The 20,613-nt window shown below is 38.4% G+C and overlaps 1 long non-coding RNA gene and 1 other non-coding gene across 2 annotated transcripts in view; one reads left to right on the top strand and one right to left on the bottom strand.

Annotated features, from left to right (window-relative positions):
• The first annotated feature begins 1,442 nt into the window (after positions 1-1,442).
• Positions 1,443-20,613, top strand: part of LOC125778478 (uncharacterized) — a 105,529-nt gene continuing 86,358 nt past the window's right edge. Inside the window, exon 1 of the long non-coding RNA XR_007422743.1 lies at positions 1,443-1,947. This is a non-coding gene — a long non-coding RNA (uncharacterized LOC125778478). The remainder of the gene's footprint in view (positions 1,948-20,613) is intronic.
• Positions 7,675-7,746, bottom strand: Trnah-gug (transfer RNA histidin (anticodon GUG)). Its single transcript has one exon. It is a non-coding gene; the product is annotated as a tRNA-His (tRNA).

Here is a 20,613-nt window from a genome sequence, read left to right as displayed (position 1 = left end):
AAATGGAGGTTTTCATTATTTATTTATTTTAAAATAGGTAGCAACCCTATCAAAAATATGTTTCTCATGTGCTCTTGGTTAAGTTAGAGTTTAAAAATTTAATTATTATTTTGTATCGGGTGGCAACCCTTTTGAGAAATATATTATTGGACAGGGTTTACTAAGTATGCCAGGAAGTTTGTAACACCCAGAAGGAAGCGTCGGAGACCCTATAAAATATATATATACATAAATGATCAGTATGTTAAGCTGAGTCGATTTAACCATGACCGTCTGTCTGTCTGTCTGTATATATGTATACGAACTAGTCCCTCAATTTTTAAGATATCGTTTTGAAATTTTATCAAAGTAACTTTCTCTTCAAGAAGCTGTTCATTTGTCGGAACATATCGGACCTCTGTAACATATAGCTGCCATACAAACTGAACGATCGGAATCTAGTGCTGGTACGGAGAACTTTTGCATTGACAAGATATATTCACGAAATTTTGGTATACATAAATTATTTTCTAAGAACAATATGTAATGACGGAAGAAATTGTTCAGATCGGTTAACTATAACATATACATAGCTTCTATACAAACTGACACATACTAAAAGAAATGCACCTGTGAAGAGTATATTAGCGTCGGTGCAACCGAAGTTAACATTTTTTCTTAATTTTTTTTTTAATTTTATGTTCAATAGGAACCATATTAAAATTGTATCCTAAGCGGTTCAAAACTAATAGAATTTTTGTTGAAAACAGATTTTTTACGTGTTGTTGGGGAACTTGGAATATTCTGCAAAATATTTTAAAATTAAGCTAAGCATTTTTCCTTTCAGAAATAATTTGTTGGCGGTATATATTCTTTAACTCATAAATTCCTTAGGTTAGTTAAGGCTCAGCCTAATAACCATAATATAACTACATATGCCTATTAGTACCGAATCATAAAATAATTATTTTTGATATTATACATTTTTCTTTACAGTTCTTAAACTACCCTTAAGAATGTTTTGTATCAACAACATTTTTCTCCGGGCTTTTTGAAGTACAAATATCAACATTTTTCCGTCCTTTCGAAGGAGTCATCGCTTAGAAGATTAATAGAAACTCTTGAAAGGAGTTATACTTGTATTGTTTAAATGTAAGTACTCTTCAAGGCTAAAATACAATATTTACTTCTATGAAATATATTAATGTGCATACAATTTGTTATTTTTACATAAATTTGTTTTTGTAAAAAATAATTATTATTTCACTTCTTGCTATTATATACATTTAAGTAGTATGTACCTTAGTAAAATGAAAACACTTATTTTCTTTATATACATATAAAAATATTAAAATTATATTATTTATATTATAATTACTTACAACAATACAACTATAATTATGTACACACATACATACGTAACAATTTTACTAATCAGTAACCGGTTCTAATTTTAGGCAATCAGAATATCATCAAATCTCAATGCAGCTCTGTGCCTTTGTTTACATTCCAGTTGTTGTGACAAAAACCGCTGCGAACAGGTGTAGCAAAAGGACAAAATATTTTAAAGTAGTGAATTATTGTTTAATTGAAAATTAATTTAAGAGTGTTAATTAGTGAAATTCGGTAATTTAAGTGTTTTTGTGTCGATTGTGTGCGCTGATAAGTGTTTTTCGCGAGTTCGGCAAATGTTTTGTGCGCATTATCGTTTTTGCTCGGTTTGTATGGCGTGATATTTGTAAAATAAAGCGTATTAATAATAAGTGTAATAAATGTGTAATAAATATGAGAAAGAAGTGTGTGTTAGTGTAAATAATTTGTAAAAAGTGTTTTAAGTGCAGTGCAAGTTGTGGAAAATTGGAAAGTTTGGACTAAAGTGCGCCGTTGCGGCAAAAAGTCCTCGTGTGCTCGTGTGATCACGGGCCGCTGTCTCGTCGTTATGATCCGATGCTGCCGTGTTTTGCAAAGGTTAGTGGAATCATTTTGTTTGATTTGTTTTTATTTGTAGTTTTAAGTAGTGTTGAAGATGATTATGAAGTTAAAAAATATTTTATTTATAAAATGAAGTATGAAATATGAAGTCATCACTGCATTTGTATGTGCATGCCTACATAAGTACATACACATTTGACTAGGAAGAATGGTCATATTTCTTTTACAACTATTATAACAGTTGTTGATTTGAATTTGATCACAATTAACAAAAAATATGAGTATGCATATAGAAAAATGACGTTGGCGCTATAATGTCCATCACAGATGCGGTTTTTACGGCATACAAAGTTATTTATCTTAACTTTTTTCGGCTACTTTATATGACAGCTATATGATACAGTGGTCCGATCTGAACAATTTCAACGGGCATTGTATTATTGCCTTAGACAATAAACCCGTGCCAAATTTCATAAAGTTTTCTCCTCAAATGAAAAACCTTTTCATACAAATATTTTATTCCGATCGTTCAGTTTGTATTGCAACTATAAGATACAGTGGTCCGATATAGACCATTCCGCCAAATAAGCAGCTTCTCGGTGATAAAAAAACGTGTTAAAAATACCAGATCAGACAGACGGACGGACGGTAAATGTGTTAGCCAATAGTTCAAGTGGAAATATGACATCAGATCGCATTGCCGCAAAGCGCAAGAGACTGATAGCAATATAGATAAATATTTGTTGATATGTTATAATTTTTATAGCGATAAATTGATAAGACACGACACAATTTGGACATAACAATCAGAAGGAGGGCCAAATCCGTCTGGTTTTCGCAAAGTACAGTATTTTTAGTCATTAAATAATATAAAATGCAGACAGCAATTCCAAGAATGCAAACAATGTAATGCATAAAATATTTCCATTACATGTAATTGAATAGAAGGCAGGGTAAATATAAAGTGATTGATACGCCTATTAGCATATAATCGCGCTTAAGTCCCTTAATAGGTACCCAACCATAAAGCAATTCCTCAGCAGCGTATATTTGTACAACATATTATCATTCTTACATGCATACTATGTATGTATTTGAGCCCTTTATAGACTTTGATTGAATTCTTATGACTAAAATGCGTGTGCAAACTTTCAATGAACGAATTTGTCGAAGCCAACCGCAACCGGTTTCCCAACTGATTAATTACACTCATTAACTATGCAGACTCGGCGAAAAAGAGGCCGCTTACCCAGTTAATAACGTTTAATTTTCTCCAAAGCCCAAATAGAGACTAAATAAATCGACTTAAGCGGTTACATGTCACACACAAATGATTGATGACGTCAGAAATTGCAACAGCCACGCTGTCCGGCTACTAACGAAGCGGGGGCTGGACTTGGTCGCGCAGCGACTCGTGCGCAGACAACAGAAGCTTTCTGCGCGCTTGCCATGGCACTGACCAAACTCAAATGCATTTGTGGCATGCAAAAGTGCGTGCAACCAACGGCAAGTGATTAACGCAGTATTCAGCTACGCATGCCTCACGCTACATATGTATATTTGTTGTAATTATTGTTTGTCATATACAAAGCAAAATGTGTGTGCATGGCAGCCAGCCAATCCACCAACTGTGGCAATGTAGCGCGTGTTGCAACTTGTAACTGCAGTTAGGGTTAGGTGGTTCAACTGGCAGCAAACTGTTGATGAACATCGGGCATCTGTTAGCTGCTCGCTGCCGTTTGTTGGCTGATGAATGTTGGCGGTCGCTACCGCTGATGATGATGATGATGGGTATGGCGGTAACGGTGGTGAAATGCCGATTTATTTACTTAAACGGACCACCAACGAAGTTCGCAGCTCAGCATCAGAGGGATTTTTGTTGAAGATCACTTCAACATTTTTGGGCTGGTGATGATAATCAGCACGAGGCGTTGGTGTTGTTGTTGGCGTCTCTGCTATGCCACTGATGGTGCGTTTTGATGGAATGCGTACGAAATTAATTTTTTGGTAATATATTTTATGCCGGCACATATGCGTGCAACTGGCGTAGGGCCTTGTGGGGGAATGTGTATGAGGAGGCATATTTATTAAATGGGCGTATGTGGTTCACTGAATTTGCATGATTGTGGAAATATGTTGCGATATAAAGTGGTGTAATATACCCTACACTGAATTTTCTATGGATTAAAGTGTTCAATAAACTTTTGAAAGATTTGAAGAAGAGGTTAGTAAGTAGGATTGCTGCTACTCTTGGATAATTTACTGCTGGATGCGGCATTTTGATGCATTATCTTATCACCTCTATATTCTTGCTATCTCGTTACTACTTTGCGCTCAAACCGTTTGATGCTCTCAATGAAATGAAGGCAAAACTATCCCGAGTTGACAGTCCTTTTAAAAAGGGAACCATTCCCATGACGGTCCGGTCTAGTTAATCGGAACGGACCGTCATGGGAATGGTTCCCTTTTGATCGATCCGTATGGGCATGGTATTAACTCCGTCTCGGATTCGTCTAAAGAAGCTTCTAGCTTATGCAACTCATCTACTTTTTCGTTGCCGTGGCCTGGAACACAAACTTATATATATATATATATGCACCACATGACCTTTGCCAAATCTTAAACCACCATAGACCCGATTTTTTCAATACGACAAATCTAAGAGAAGACCGTCGATAAACAGAACCGCTTCCGACAGGTTGAAGGGAGCTCCCCATTCGGCGCCAAGTCTACAGTTGGCATCAAAACCCGGTAGGATCTCTCCGAACTATTCGGTAGCAGACGCGCCACAAAACTGAACCTCGGTGGTTCTGTCTACTCTAAAAGTATAATCCAACTGGAGTACACAGATAATATTGACATTGCAGGCTTTAAGAACAGAGCCGTCAGCGTAGTCTTTTTGAGCCTAGAACGCGAAACGAAAGAGGTTGGGCGTGTGGTGAAGGAGAGCGAGACAAAGTACCTGGAGTCGACACGCAAAGCGTCTTCGAACCTTGAGAACCACTTTACTGTTGGCAGCTATATATTTGAAAAAGTAAAGACTGTCTAGCCCGGAGCCAGCATATCTTTATTCAACAAGCTAAGTCTGCTGGTCGAAGAATTTAACTCTTGTTGATTTCCCTCTCGTTGAATAAAAATTACGCTCTATAAATCTCTTATCATTGCTATGCTATTATACGACGCAGAAACTTGAAAGATGACGATTCAAGATGAGCCAGCACTTGGAGCATTCGAGCGAACTGCACTCCGAAAGGTCTTTGGAGCCGTCGCGATTATGATGAGTATCGAAGATGGTGGAACCACAAACCATATGAACTTTGCCGTAGTATGGATGTATTTAACCGTATAAAAAACAAAGAATGCGCTCGTTAGATCATGTCGTTCGCATGAAAGACGATGCTCCAGCGAAAAGATCCTCCGATTTGAGATCCATGGGTGACCAACTGAAGCAAGGGTGTTCACGTATGCAATGGCAGCACTAAGTGTAAAGGAACTGGTCTGCATTTGGGATGTACAACTAACGTGATCTCACATAAAGGATAGAGGGAACTGGTGAACTTTTGTATTTTCGGCCCAGACCGAGTCACAGTTGTAGTACCAAAGAAGAAGAAGCATTCCAGAACTATTTGAAGACTTTTCACTCTTACTCATATAAAAAAAAAACTCTTCTCAAGCATTTTACTCTAAAAGGTATAATGAAACCACTAACTGAGCAGCCTTCAACAATTTACATATAAAATTATTTTGTGTTGCCGCTTTTATTGCCCCAAATGTTGTAAAAAACCAATTTAATAAACATTTCTTAGATTCTCGTTGCGATAAAACGAAAGTAGATCAACTTTCTGAAACCTTTAACTTTGCCTCAGTTGCGGCGTATTTTTAATAATGGGCGGCATTGAAATACGCATGCGCGAACACTGTTTGTAATGCTCTTCATATGGGAATTAAGCAATTTGTAACTGCTGGCAATTAACAAATTGTTGCAAGCCTAAGTAGGGCGCACATGCGCATGCGCAGGCAGGCAAAAGAGCTACTGCGCCGCCGTCTAAAGTGTACGGAAACACCCGCCAGCAACATGCAACTGCTGCTCAGGTGCATACAAGGTAGCAAATCAAACGCAGAGCATAAAAAAGTACACCCTCGGCATGTTGCATGTTACCGATGTTGCACACGCAAGTGAACTTCACCTTATCGGCGGCGGTTTTTGTAGTGCTCTTTTTGCGTTTTTGCTGCTTTCTTTGTATTTTTTTGTGTGGTTGTAGTCGATCTTGTTATGCCATTTGAAATTGACGGCCACTAAACACATACTCTTCATAACCAACTGTTTTTGCTTGCAGGTTGATATTATTTCTTGCCACTCGGCGTATCTCCATACTTAGCGCCACCGTCAGAGCTACTTAACTGCAGAAACGGTCTGCTTTTAAGCATTTACATATCCCTATTTGACTTCGCTTAGCGGTGATGTTTATTCTGACCAGTGATTGTGTCGTAAAATTCTAAATGGCCTACTCCACCGACACCGGATTGGTGCTATTAAGGCGTCCAAACAAGCAGCAAATGCCACATTCAAATGATGAAAGCTTTTTGTGGTTTTGCTTCCGCATTTCTTTGGATGTGGGGTCAAACTTTGTGCACAGTGTTTCGAGATTTTATATTTTTACTAAAAAAAAGAGAAGGAGACTGAATAATCAAGGACAGCTCTTTTTCTCATTGTTATCATTCCCCACTTTGCACACTAATTATGGATTTTCATATCCTCAGTTTTACGAATCGAAATCAGCGCTTATCACTTAGACTACTAAGATCACGATCAGCGCTGAAAATTCCTCTAAATGATGTCGTATGATTTTGATACTTCGTTTAGTCTCTTTAAAGTTCTAAGTAAGTGTGGAACTTAGAATCCGTACATATGGATGAAGTGGAGGTTCATTACTAATACGAGAGGAAGCTAACTTCGTGCAGGACGTCTGATCGGCTCTGGTAGCCCTTTCCTAAACTGTTTCGGTCAAGCGGATGGGAGTTCTGCCAAATCAGATATTTGGTTTCCCGGAACGTCGTTGTGGCCCAACATATATGCAACCGCTTTAGGGCAATTACTATATCTATAGCCTCCCTGCTTTTAAATTATTTTCTGATGCAATACTAAGTGAAATTATAGCTTTAATTGCCGTTTGGCTATATATTGATAATTCTTATGTCATTTCCTGCGTTGTTAGCTATCTCAGCAGTCTTCCTGACAGCAAATACTTCTGCCTGAAAGAGTTCCTCGCAATAAATCCCGGCGCCAACTCTATTAGCCATTTCCGATGCGTCTGTGTAGATGTTGAATGTTCCACTGGTGGGTCGCGTGCCCCTGCGTTATCGACTTTCATTTAGAGTGACTCAAAACCTTTTCTGCCATATAAAACTTGGGTATGTGGAAAATTTTATACCCTGACGTTTTGCTTATAGAGCTTTGTCTTATATGATTTTAGTTTATATGTATAGTATGGGTTAACATATCCGAAATAGAACTCTTTAATCCTATAAAAATAATTTAATAAAATCCGATAGCATACAAATATTGCTAAGCATTGCCGTCAAGACTACAAAACATACTGGATTACAATTACGAATTATCAAAGATTGTAAATAAATACCAAAAACTATTTCAAATCAGTTCACTCGTTCTTCTTAAGCATTGCCTATTGTTTCTCATCCTATCTTCTAAAAAATTAAATAAAAAACTGCCTCCATCCGTGACAATGCTTCTCTGGTAAGCATTGCCGTGACCAGGATTCGAACCTGGGTTACTACGGCCACAACGTAGGGTCCTAACCACTAGACGATCACGGCTATTGGAAGCTTATCTCAAACCACATTTAGTACTCGCATTCAGCCAACGAAATATCAGTTAAAATATGAAAAAATGATCGCTATATTTATGAAAGAAACCAGCTCTACATACTCGTAAGTGTCTACTCCTATTAAAATCAGCGCAACAAAAAATCGTTTAAGTCAAGCAAAGAAAATTTAAATAAAAAAGTGAAAGGCTGTGGAGGCACACAGCAACTGGGGCGTGTTACTTATTTGGTGTGTATAGAAATAGACGGAGCGGGCCATTCTGTTGGAATAAAAGAAAAATTGAAAAAATGTTGTTAATTACGTCGATAATTTGAATATATTTTTACTTTGCAGCTTATGTACTGGAGAGCAGTACTAGCTTTAAATCCGTTTATGTTGTTATCAGACTTCGGATAACTGGAAACATTAAGGAACCCTGTAGGGACATTTCGAAATCCTGTATTACTTCGACTGCATCTCTAATATATTTGACCAATGCGCTGCGGAGCCTACTCCCAGCGGCATCTTCTATCTGTGGGTGGGGCAGAGTCACTGAAAAAGAGACCCAGCGAGCATTTTCACGGATTAAAGAAGCTCAAAGGAAATTTGGAGGGGGAGTCATTCGCTTCGAGAACTCTCGGTCAACTTTTGTTTCAGACTGATTAAACTACTGTATTGTCCTTCAAAAGGAGTGGCCTTCAACGTAGCAGCAAATGTACTTCTCTAAAGTGCGGCTTTATTAGATAGATATGCATCCACTCCATTAGCAGAGCTGCTTTACCGGCCTTTCTCTCGCTGATAGTGAGCTCAAAGCTAGTCAAGGAGTGCATGAACTCATTCGCAGTAGCAGCTGGTATATTAAGCTTGGATGAGTATTTGACCATAGCAGAATCTGTGAAAATTGTAAAGCCATGAAAAGAAACCCTCGCCGAAATTCCATCAGAATGGAATAAGAGCAGGCTTTCCCCTGCTTTCGTGCATTTAGGAGCTAAATCCACGGTCCTCGCATGAGCTCTGCAAGCGTTGGTCAGCTATTAGCATTTGCGGGGTTGCGAAAGTCTTCTGGCTCAATGTGGAGCGTAAAAGGTGCATTGAACTGTTAGCTCTTAGCAAGGTTCACACCGCCGCAATGATAAGAATCCAAACCGTTTCATTGACACTCAGGTGGTGAAGAAAAGAGTTTTGTGGATGTAACTTGTCAAAGCTGCAATGAGAAAGATGAGGTGGAAATATCTATACACTAGTCTTTCGACAGACTACGGTTGAAGCTTCGGGGTAGACAAACTTTTTACGAACTCGATGCAGTAATTGATGTTGGCAGCCTCAATAAATTTTTAGCAGGCTCTGGATGATTTTTTGATATACGAAGGTCTTTTAGATTTATTCCAAAGAGCTGTGGGCATCACAATGGACAAGCATTTCCAGCTATCTACTTAACCCAAGCTAAGATCTTTGTTAAACTTTACGAACCTTTAGTAAACTCAACTCATCAACTCCTTTTCCTTCTATCCACATCCACCTCGTATGAAGATTAAGGTTAATTTTGCGAACTGTTAAAAAATGATTAGAGAAGTTAGAGGTGGAGTTTACTCCAAAAATAAAGTAGAGCTTTCAGAAACAGTAGATTGACTGCCACTTAAGCTTTTTCTCTTAGTATACGATATGGATATGGAAATGCTATCTTCCAGTTGAATGTCTCTTTTCTCACGTCTTGAGGGATACGTCAACCCGGAGCTCCCATTTCTACACAGTTCTCCACCTGAATAACCTAAAATGAGTCTGCTCCAGATTTTATACCTTTGCTGCATACTTCTAGCACACTATGCGGCATACATTGCCCAAAAATAAGCATTTACGACACCAATCAACTTTATGTGCACACATTTGAGATTCACGTTCGCCAGGTCAGTCAATAATGCCTCGCGCAAACGTCTATTTTTATAAGGTCTCTGTCAACACTGTTGCATGCTACTTAACAAGCTGCAACGGTGGCTTCAACACATAGTACACATCCAAACATACAATGTTGCAAATTGCGATTTGTTTTTATCTTGAAATCAGTTAACAAGCTGCGGCTTCTTCGGCCCTACTATGCATTGTCAATTGTGCGATGCGCTGCAACAGCATAGAACCGTTAATTTTGCTACAGTGCAGGCCTAAAGCGTCATAAAAATACAAACGTGCCGCAAATTATAGTTACGACTACGCACATGCATATTTATGGCAACTTAAACACTTGAGGGGCAAAATCAAAATGTCGTAACTATATATTACCCTACAACATATAACTGCACTTTGAACGACGCAGCGGTGCACAAAGGGTTGACACAATTTTCTACTTGCGGGGGAAAATAAGACCACAACTTAAGTTGAGGTGGCGTTTTATTAACGATTTCTAGAAATTATGCGTAGTTACACGCATGGAATGCAATTACCACGCCCCTTAGTCGTCGTCCCAGTAGTTATTGCACGCCCACTGCCCTCGCCAAGGTCCACACATAGACGCCGCGTAGCTGTTGTGGCATGAGGCACGCGGCAAGTATGATTACTGTCAACAATCGACCATGCGCTGAAATAATTTCCTAGACAATCCGGGGCAAATTACAACGCTTTACAAGCTGTATTTTTTTTATACCCCAAACCAAGCAGGGGATATTAAGTTTGTCGTGATATTTTTAAATACAAAAAGAATACCCTATAAAGTCTTTATATCGAACTGAAATGTTGCACACTTCTTTTTCTCGCCAAGAAGCTGCTCATGTGTCGAAACCGCCAATATCGGAGCACTATAGCATATAGCTGCCATACAAACTGAAAGTTCGGACTAAAGTACCTGTATGGAAAACTTTTTCGTTTAACGAGATATCTTCACGAAATTTGGTAGGAGTTATTCTCGCAGACAACGGTACAATCTTCGAAGAAATTGCACAGATCGGACCACTATAGCATATAGCTGCCATACAAACTGAACTGTCGGAGTAAAATGCTTGTATGGAAAGCTTTTCTATTTGACGAGATATCTTCACGAAATATGGCATAAGTTATTGTCCACGGTAGCGATGCAATCTCCAAAGAAATAGTTAAGATCGGATCACTCTAACATATAGCTGCCATACAAACTCTACGTTCGGAATAAAGTATTTGTATGGAAAACTTTTTCATTTAACGAGATATCTTCACGAAATTTGGTATGAGTTATTGTAACAGAAAACGGTACAATCTTCGAAGAAATTGTTCAGATCGGACAACTTTAGCATATAGCTGTCATACAAACTGACCGATCCCAATCAAGTTGTTGTAAGCAACCTTTGTATTTGAGCAGGGTATTCTATCTTGGTTACTACCAAAGTCAACGTTTTTTCTTGTTTTTCTTTTTTTTTTTAACCACTTGCCACATCTTACATATTTTCGTCGCGCCTTTATAAAATATTTGCGAAAAAAATTAAAAAATGCCTGAAGCTTTCGAAATTATTAAGCATACAATATACAAACATACATTTTTCCCATTTACTATTTTAATTAAATGTGTTGAGGTCGGAAAATAAAGCTACTTGCAACAAAATTGCATAAATGTGCTTAGGCCTAGAACCTCATCAATCGCTACTGCTCAGTTTCTCATTTACAGCACGTCACATACGCGCAAACACCAATGCACCTTACGTGCATATGTCATAAATATTTATATACATATAATTGTGTTTAAGTGTGTGTATATGCCACATCATATCGCTTTACGCGCATCAATCAGTCGCTACTTGGCCCATCTCGGCTGTCAGCACTTCTTTGGTGGTCGCCTTCTGGTAATTATTCATTGCATCACAAGCAGCACCATTTCGGCTGGCAGCCGTTGCGTTCGCCTACTTTGATATAGTATGCCTTCGCGACGCGAGTGTTAATTATTGCAGCAGTTACAACTAAGAGCCTGTTACGTGCTCAATTTCATTTTGTTCTCCATTAAATTGTGTTAAATTATGGGCTAGGAGTCGCAAAATCGATTAAAATATTGCTTGGACTTATGTACGATTATGCACTCGGCGACGCCTGCCCATCCATTCATAGGCGCCTTGAAATTTATTAAATGAAATATTTCATTTTGAAATCTCATAAATCATACAACTAATTAAAGGGTACTTTGAGTTTAGCAAACAGTAAAAAACATCAACTAAGAACTCATAAATTAATTTCAAATTCTTTTGAGTGTGATGACAGTTTTGTTAATTTTTCACGCTAAAGCCTGAAATTATTATATATTCCCTTATTAAGCCTTTCATCCTTTGAAGAAAGCTCGTATACCGTAGAGTCTAACTAGTTAACAGAGTCATGAAGCTGAGGTGCAACTGACAAAATTCCATTACCATGCCGATTTTCGATTAGAAAGTAGATTACTGTATGTCAAGTATTGCCAATTTCTGATATCAGCATTAAAATTCTGAGGAATTAAATCAAATTAATCAAAGATTGATATGCTAAGTTTTGACGTAGTGAAATGCGCCTCAAGACGGTGAACGTCGAAAAGAGGTTGTTACCGTCGAAAACATCAAAAAAGTCCAAAACATAATTTTGGATGAAGTGGAGTTGTTCGAGATTGCAGGCACTCTAAAGATATCAACTGAGCATGTACCTCATATCATTCATGAATATTTGTGTATGAGAAAGCTCTTTGATCTTTGACCAACGGCGCGTTGAGGACTAGGAGCAGTGTTTTCAGATGTTCAAGCTTAATAAACCCTAGATTTTGCGTCAATATATGATAATGAATGAAACTTGGCTCCACCATTTCACTCCGAAGTTCAATCGACAGTCATCCGGGTGGCCTGCACACGATGAACCCGAACGACTATAAACAGCAATGAACAAATCGTACTACAGTTAGTAAGGAAGTGCTTAGTTCGGGTGTAACTAAACATGTTATACTTTTGCAACTTGCAAAGATAAAAGACAGGGAAGTACCTTCAGGTACATAAGGCTTTTTAGTTAGTAGTAGTCTAGCGCGAGTTTTTACCCGAATTTACTCATTACGATCGTTCAGTTTGTATGGCAGCTATGTGTTATAGTGATCCAATATCGGTCGTTCCAACAAATGAGCAGCTTCTTGAAGAGAAAATGACGTTTGCAAAATTTCAAAGCGATATCTTAAAAACTGAGGGACTAGTTCGTATATATACAGACGGACAGACCGGCAGACAGACAGACATGGCTTCCGACGCTTTCTTCTGGGTGTGACAAACTGCGTGGCAAACTTAATATACCCTGTTCAGGGTATAAAAAGTCAGAATGTCACATACTAAATTTTGATAAATTGGTCAGGCGGGTATCGAGATATGTGGTTTCACTTAAAGGCGGGAGGTGTGACGCCTGTCGTCCAATTTTGACCCATCTCGGGGGTAAAATTTAATGCCGTATGCCGTATTTAGTTATTGATTTATACATTTTTTTGTAGTTTTAAACAATACCGTTATATAGGGAGTAACCCGGCGTTATAATCCGATTTCATCCATTTTTACACTCCTGGTAGGAGTTTTTATAATATTTGCGCTAGGTGAATTTATATATACGTTAACTTACGAGAGGGCTGTACAAAAAAAAAAACACAGCCATAAAAGTTTTGCCAAATCCAGACATCGCTCTAAAGGCAGCTCCTTTTCGTGCTGTCAAAAGCAGCTGTGAAATCGACAAAGATGTGGTGCGTGTCGATTCTCTTTTCACGGGTCTTTTCCAAGATTTGGCTCATGGTGAACATCTGGCCGATTGTTGATTTTCCAAGCCTAAGGCCACACTGAAAAGGCTCAATTAGTTTGTTGACGGTGGGCTTTATCTTTCACAAAATACGCTGGAAAGAAGCTAATATGCGATATTAAGAGGGTTTTCACACTGTAGTAGGTGTAGATTTTCTCTCTTTTTTTGGATTGAGCAGAGCATAGTTAAATGCCTTCGTCCAAACATATTCTACAAAGAAGCTGATGCATGGCGCTTATCAGTTCTTCACCGCCATATTTGAATAGCTCGACCGGCAATCCATCGGCCCCCGCCGCTTTGTTGCTCTTCAGACGGGCGATTGTTATTCGAACTTTTTCATGGTCGGGCAATAGAACATCTATCATCATCGATTGGGGAATCGGGTTCACCATCTCCTGATGTTATGTTTTCACTGCCATTCAGCAGGTTGAAGAGGTGTTCCCTCCATAATGCCAGTATGCTCTGGGCATGAGTCACTAGATTGCCTCTGCAGGTTCTGCATTTCGGCCTCTTTCTTTGTTTTGTCTGCCGTGGCCTGAGGAGCGGAAATTCCGAAGGGTCTATCACTTAGAATTTATTATTCATTAAGACAAGAATTAAATTTTCAAATTTACCTATAAACCCTTAAGTCAATTTCTTTTTTGAAAATCTTAGGCTGGCCAAACCCCTTAAAATTATGAATATGACTTTCTTTGACAAATATTTAGTAAAATGTGAATAATTATTAATTTAGTGAAAATAAAAATGAGATTGAAAATTGCCCGACCAAAGTTCTTAGAATTGGCCGAGGTCCTTAGCACTAACTGAGGTCCTTGAGTTAATTAATAGTAAATTTAAACAAATTAAAACCAAAAATCCAATCAAAATATGAATAAACAATAAGTACTTGTTTGTATGGAAAATAAAATAAGCACATTAAAATGAAGAGTGTTTACAATAACAACAACAATAAGCAACGACCAATTAAAGTGCCACAAGCCAATGCTATTAATTTGCAATCGCCAAAGCGGCGTTGGGCATAAAAAATTATTACAAGAAATATGCACACGCCGTAAGTAATTTTCATTTTCATTACATACATCAATACGCACACACACACACGGTGCCACTAAGTGCCAGCAAATACTGGATTTTCTCCCCTTCCACGCAGGCGCGCGCGCACAAGGTCTCAATTTCACCTGAGGGCATGTGCCATTGCGGTTGGCCCTACGACAGTTGCCCCAAAGCAGCGTGCTGGCATAGGGGAAGCATAGCACAGCCTGGCGATGCGGCCAGAAATGCCAGAAGTGTGCCCCAGTTTATGCACTTGAATTGTGTTTTAGATGAAGAAAGCGTTGGCCTGTAAGTGATCATTAAGGAATGTACTACTGTTTGCAGCAAAAATACATGCACACACATACATACATATACATATATTTATTATATATAAACATTCATATGCAGATATTGCTGACTTTTGACTGGTTTCACTACTTTTGCCTTGGCGATTATTTATCTGTAGTATGTTTCATTTGTTTTTGTTGTGCTGCGTTCTTGTGGTAATTAAGCGCGTGTCCGTCCTTGCCGCGAGCCTTTCGCTTGTTTTGCTGTTTCGCTGTTTTGGTTAGAAAGTGATTGGGGGAACCGATTGTGGTGGCGCAAAAAAACTGTGTTAATGATGCTTTTACTTGGGACCCGGGGACCAGTTCGTCGGCGTTGACAAGAAATTATGACATTGAATATGAGACAGTTGGCAGTTTGTTATAGTAGTTGTTGTTGTTGTTGTTGTTTTGGTTGCTACTGCTGTCGTTACGGTTTTACAGTTGTCCGACTGGTGCCATGCGCATTTGTCACCTCACACCTGTTTGACTGCGCACGCTCGCATTTCACTCATCTTCGGTCCACTTCGGCGGCTGTGTTTTTGCTTGTAACTTTCAGTTTCATTACAGCGTGGCTGGTGTAACGGGTTTTGCATTACTGTTTTTTTTTTGCTGTTTTTCGCTTTTTTTTCTTGTGTTATTGTGTTTTTGTTATAAGGACATGCAGACCGCATGTAATTTTCAAGGACTAATGCTGACTGCGGTGCTGGAGCTGGAAGTTGACATGCAAATGAGCTTGGAATGCAAGTAAGGCTCAGGTTTGTCTGCATTCTGTGAATTACGGTTGTGGCAGGTCGTTACACATTTTGAAGAATATTTCTTGATTGTTATGGGATCCAATGGATTGATATAGATTCAGATATTCTGCCCACTGGAAAAACTTATATACTTTTCAGAATGAAATTGGCATTTAAAGGGATCAATATTTGTATTTTTTCAATTATGTTTATTTAATCCTTCCGTAAATGCTGTTATAAGTTCAATCGTATATCTCCAGTGCTACCAATCACATGCCATATAGTGTTGGAAAGGTGAGATTTTAAACATCATTTTACCAAACAACAAACAACTAAATTCGTGTAGGTTGAAAAGAAGTTACAGCCGTTCTGAAAATTTCGATGTGAAAGATGTCTCTTGCTCTGGTCGACCTATCGTTGAAAACCTCGGTGAAATTATGACCATGACCGTCACATAAGCAGCTATGACATCGTTAAAGATCTTAACATTGATCATCAAACTGTTTTGAACCATTTAAAAAAGGCTGTCTATAAAAAGAACCTCGATGTTTGGGCACCACATGAATTGTCTGTGAATTAACATTTGCTATTCTTTGCTGAAACGAAATGAAACCGAACCAATTCTGAAACGAATGGTAACAGGAAGCGAAAAGTGGATCAAATACGACAATAATGTGTAAAAAGATCATGGTTCAAGCGTGGTGAAGCTCAACAAGTGGCGCAAAGGCAGGATTGACGCCTCGAAAGGTTATGCTGAGCGTTTGGTGGAATTGGAAAGGAAACATTCACTATGAGCTGCTCCAGCTTAGTTGAACGATTGATTTTTCATTTTACTGTCAACAACTGATGAAGCAATCGAAATAAAGATCAACAGAAAGGGCTTCGCCTTCCATCAGGACAACGCTAGACCATACACACAACTTTGATGACTCGGCAAAAACTGGGAGAACTTGGCTGGGAAATTTTGACGTATTCACCATATAGCCTTGACTTTGCAACATCGGACTACCATTCCTTTCTGTCAATGCAGGAGTCCCTTAATGGAGTTAAGTTGGCTTCAAAAGAAGCCTGTGAAAATTAGTAGTTTTTCGCCGAGAAACCAGAAAAGTTTTAAGCGGATGGAATAATGTCTCTAACGGAAAAATGGCAAAAAGTGGTCGACCAAAAATGATACATATTTGGTTCATTAAAGTTTATTACAAATATAAGAAAATAAGTTAAAGTTTGATTAGAAATACGAAAATACTTTTTCGTCTACCCAATTTTCTTCGAAATGGTCTCCTCTTGCTTTCACAAATGCCCTCAAATGATTCGGTCATTTGCTAACTGTGCAGCACACTCTGTTTCTATTGGTATTGAGGACACTGCTCTTACGGAAGATAATTTCAAACTCCAAATTTCTGTGAAATATTCGATACACCATGACAACAACTGTATATCAGTGGCAGTCAGTCATCTGCAGCGATGAAAACACCAATATTATTTTTTTGCTAAGTGGTTTTTGCTTTGTGTGCTGGGTCAGAATTTTGCTGGAGGATCAAATGCTCTGAATCGAAAAAAGTATTGCTTAATGTGTTAAACGCTTTTTCACAGAATTTTACAAGAGACTTCCCACTTAACCATTGCAGCAGCTATACCACGTTGAGCCATTAAAACTTTGATTTTTTTTTGTGCCTTTGCGAATTTTTTCGTAAATATTGTATTTTTGTTTCTTAAAAACATCTTGTTGATAGATCCATTCATCCTATGATCTGATAATGTCTTTGAATGTGTCTGGGTTAATGTTGACACAAATGTGCAAGATCGATTTAAAACGATTTAATCAATTTAATCGACCAGTGCTTGACTCTAGAGACATCTATTTGAAAACGGCGGAAGCAAAGTTGTAGACATATGCAATAGCCTCTGATTGAATCAATACCGACAAATCGTTGTAAATTTTTACCTAATGACTAAAAAAAGCAGTTCTTCAGTTGTGGCTGTGAGATAGTCTCACGCATTGCCTTCAAACTAGGCCCAAAATTAGCGCTTGCCTGGTTTCGGTTTTTGAAGCGACATTTGATAAATAGTTGGGCTGCCTAATCGCCATATTCATAGAAATGTGTATGTTTTGTCACCAATAATGAGACGTTTGGGGAATATAGGGTGTTCATCGCCGTTACCAAGATCCCTTTTAGCGTCTATAGATGTCGTTATGGCAAAAAATTGTGGTCTTTTGGTACGAATCTAGCATTGAAACGCTTGATATTCAAAACATTACCCAAAATATGCTGATATGATCTACCATATAAGAGATATTGAGATACTCTTTTATTTCTCTGATGCCAACATTACGACTTTCAAACACTCTAACTATTTCGACATTATAATCTCCAATTACCATATTGTTCTCAAAACAGACTATATTGACGCTTAGTTGTGCTGTTTTAATGCAGATATGTCGAATAGCTATCCGGATATAATAAAATTTGTTCACAGCAGTCAATGCAGAATCCTTGAGACATTATCGTCCCATATTTTACTATCACAATATAGAGGTATACTCCGAAAAGGTCTGATTAACCTATATACTAACGTGAATTCTTACTAGGAGGAAACGAGAGGTTCCTCTCTATATTTGATTGATTTTTACAATAGAAACCTATCATCGGTTGAATAAAACTACCATGTGACTCACTTTCAAAAATAGTTTTTACTGAAATGAGTTCATTTAAGGGAAGCAAATGCCAACAGATTCCTTCAATTACATTTCCAAACACAATCATTAAACATTCCAAAATCTTGTGCTGCAAATATCTGTCGCGCTACACAAGTATCAACACTTTAAGATGGTGTGGCATGCAACATAATCGAAATACATAAAGTATTTTAGATTAATTTCCTGCAATCGACAATATATCCCTTTTATTTACACAGATATCCTCTAAACCTGCAGTGCCCCTCTTTGCTATCAGTACAACACGAATATCCTTTTAATTAAACCATGAAGTCATTCGTTCACCTAAGTGACCTTACGAATCTACAAAGAATAGATGTGTGTGTTTGTTTGTTTGCCTAAAGTGATAAGAGCGCAAAAGTGGCGTCAACTTTTTAATTGTGTCTACTGCGAACGCTCCACACGCAAAAATAAAATTATTTGTATGTACGAGTATTGTTGAAAGTGAAAAAAGGATTATCTAAGCGCTTGTCTATCGCTTTGCGGTCATTCATGATTTGAAGCCAAAGGCTGCCTTGCTCGTCGGCAATCGGTTTTCTGACTGCCTACCTGTGCGCTGCAGTCTATCCTGCGCTTATCTCGCTCTCTCTGCGTATGTGTGTGAAGTAAACACTAAAAAAGTCCTTTCGTTATTTTATCAATGAATATGCCACAGCGCCATGACAATTTTCCGATTAGTAAATGACAATTTCATTGCATTAGAACATGAATGACAGCAACTAGAGCGCGTACGAGTGACCTTTTTGGAATATGTACACGGATGCACATGTGTGAGTATATGTATGTATGTATGTATCACAGCCTAATGTCCTGCTTGTGTCCTAATATCATCCACATCGCATGTCCGCACGGCGTTAAACTGTCTTGCTCAACTTTATCATTGCTGCAACAACTTCATTTGAAGCGTTTGACATACATACATACACTCATACATAAAAGTTTTTGATATGATAAACATATATGGTTTGGTATATAATCTGTTGCTTGCATGCCACATTTAATGCATTTGGCGTTGATAAGCTGAGGTCGCTCTCACATGCACACACCAATGAGGTAAGGCGTTAAGGCGTGTAGACCACCAAGTAGAGGGCAGAAGAGGGAGTTTTATTGCTACTTCATTTGAAGGACTTCATTATATGGAAATAAAAATGCTGAATGAATATGTAGTGTTAGTGTTTGAATAAGCCTCTCAGTACGATACTATATTGTAGAATGCCACTTACCACTATTAAAGTAGTTTTTATAACGGGCGCTTTACTTAAGAAAACACGAGGTCGTCAATGAAACAACGCTTTTCGCCGTTGGTATTTTTAACAGCTGTCACTTAATTTATACAAGTTTGGTTGCCATTTCATAATGAATCGAAACACCGTTTCCAAATCGTGTAATTTTATAACCAAAAGAATGGTTCGGTTATCGCGCGGTTTTGTTTCCAGCGATGAAGCTCAATTTTGGTTGAGTTCGTGGTTAATAAGCAAAAACTTTACCGTTGTTGAGACGACGTTATATCGTCAAAAAGCCACTGTTTGATATGTTCTATAGGCAGAGAGATTCACGGTTCCATATTTCTTTAAAAATGAACCCGGCTATAATGCTACAATCAATAAAGAACTTAGATAGCTACAAAGGCATAAATATTGACCTGTTCATCCCTTAATTGGCGGTTGTTGATGTGAACGACCCCTGGTTCCAACAAAACGGCGCTAAATGCCATTCAGCCAACGAAGCAAACAATTGATTGAAGAAAAGTTTTTATGAGTGCATTATCCCGCGTCATGGCGGTAGCGTGGCCACCAAGATCGCGCGATTTATCACCGCTGGACTAGTTTTTGTGGGGTTATGTGAAGAAATTATCCATTACTCTCCTGTGACTCTTAGACGGAAGACGCATCTCCAGTGTTTGAGACGGCTCGGAGGTCCCAACATCGACTCGGCCCACTATCCTGTTGCAGCCAAGTTACACCCCGCCTACAGCAAAAAAACGCCACGTCAACAAACACAAGAAAGAATCGACGTCTAGAAGCTACAATCGCAACAGACAGCCCGTCTTGCACTCCTGCTCCCTGAGAGCGCTCATCAGCAACTCGGTATAAAGAAACTGTGGGACGATATTTCAAGCTCCTTACGTAGAGCTGCCAACGAAACCATTATTTTTCGGAAAATCCAAAAGAACAGCTGGTACGATGAAGAGTGCTATGTCGCAGTAGAAAGAAAACAGACTGCCTACCTCTTAATGTTACAATCGATCACAACAAATGTGGGATGGAATAGATAACGAGAGTTGAAGAGGGAAGATTTGAATGTCGAAGCATACTCTTATAGAATCTAGTGA

The sequence above is a fragment of the Bactrocera dorsalis genome, chromosome 4, assembly GCF_023373825.1.
Source record: "Bactrocera dorsalis isolate Fly_Bdor chromosome 4, ASM2337382v1, whole genome shotgun sequence".
In the NCBI taxonomy this organism is placed as follows: domain Eukaryota; kingdom Metazoa; phylum Arthropoda; class Insecta; order Diptera; family Tephritidae; genus Bactrocera; species Bactrocera dorsalis.
Note: the sequence above shows the minus strand (reverse complement) of the source record. Positions and strands in the feature narration are given on the sequence as shown.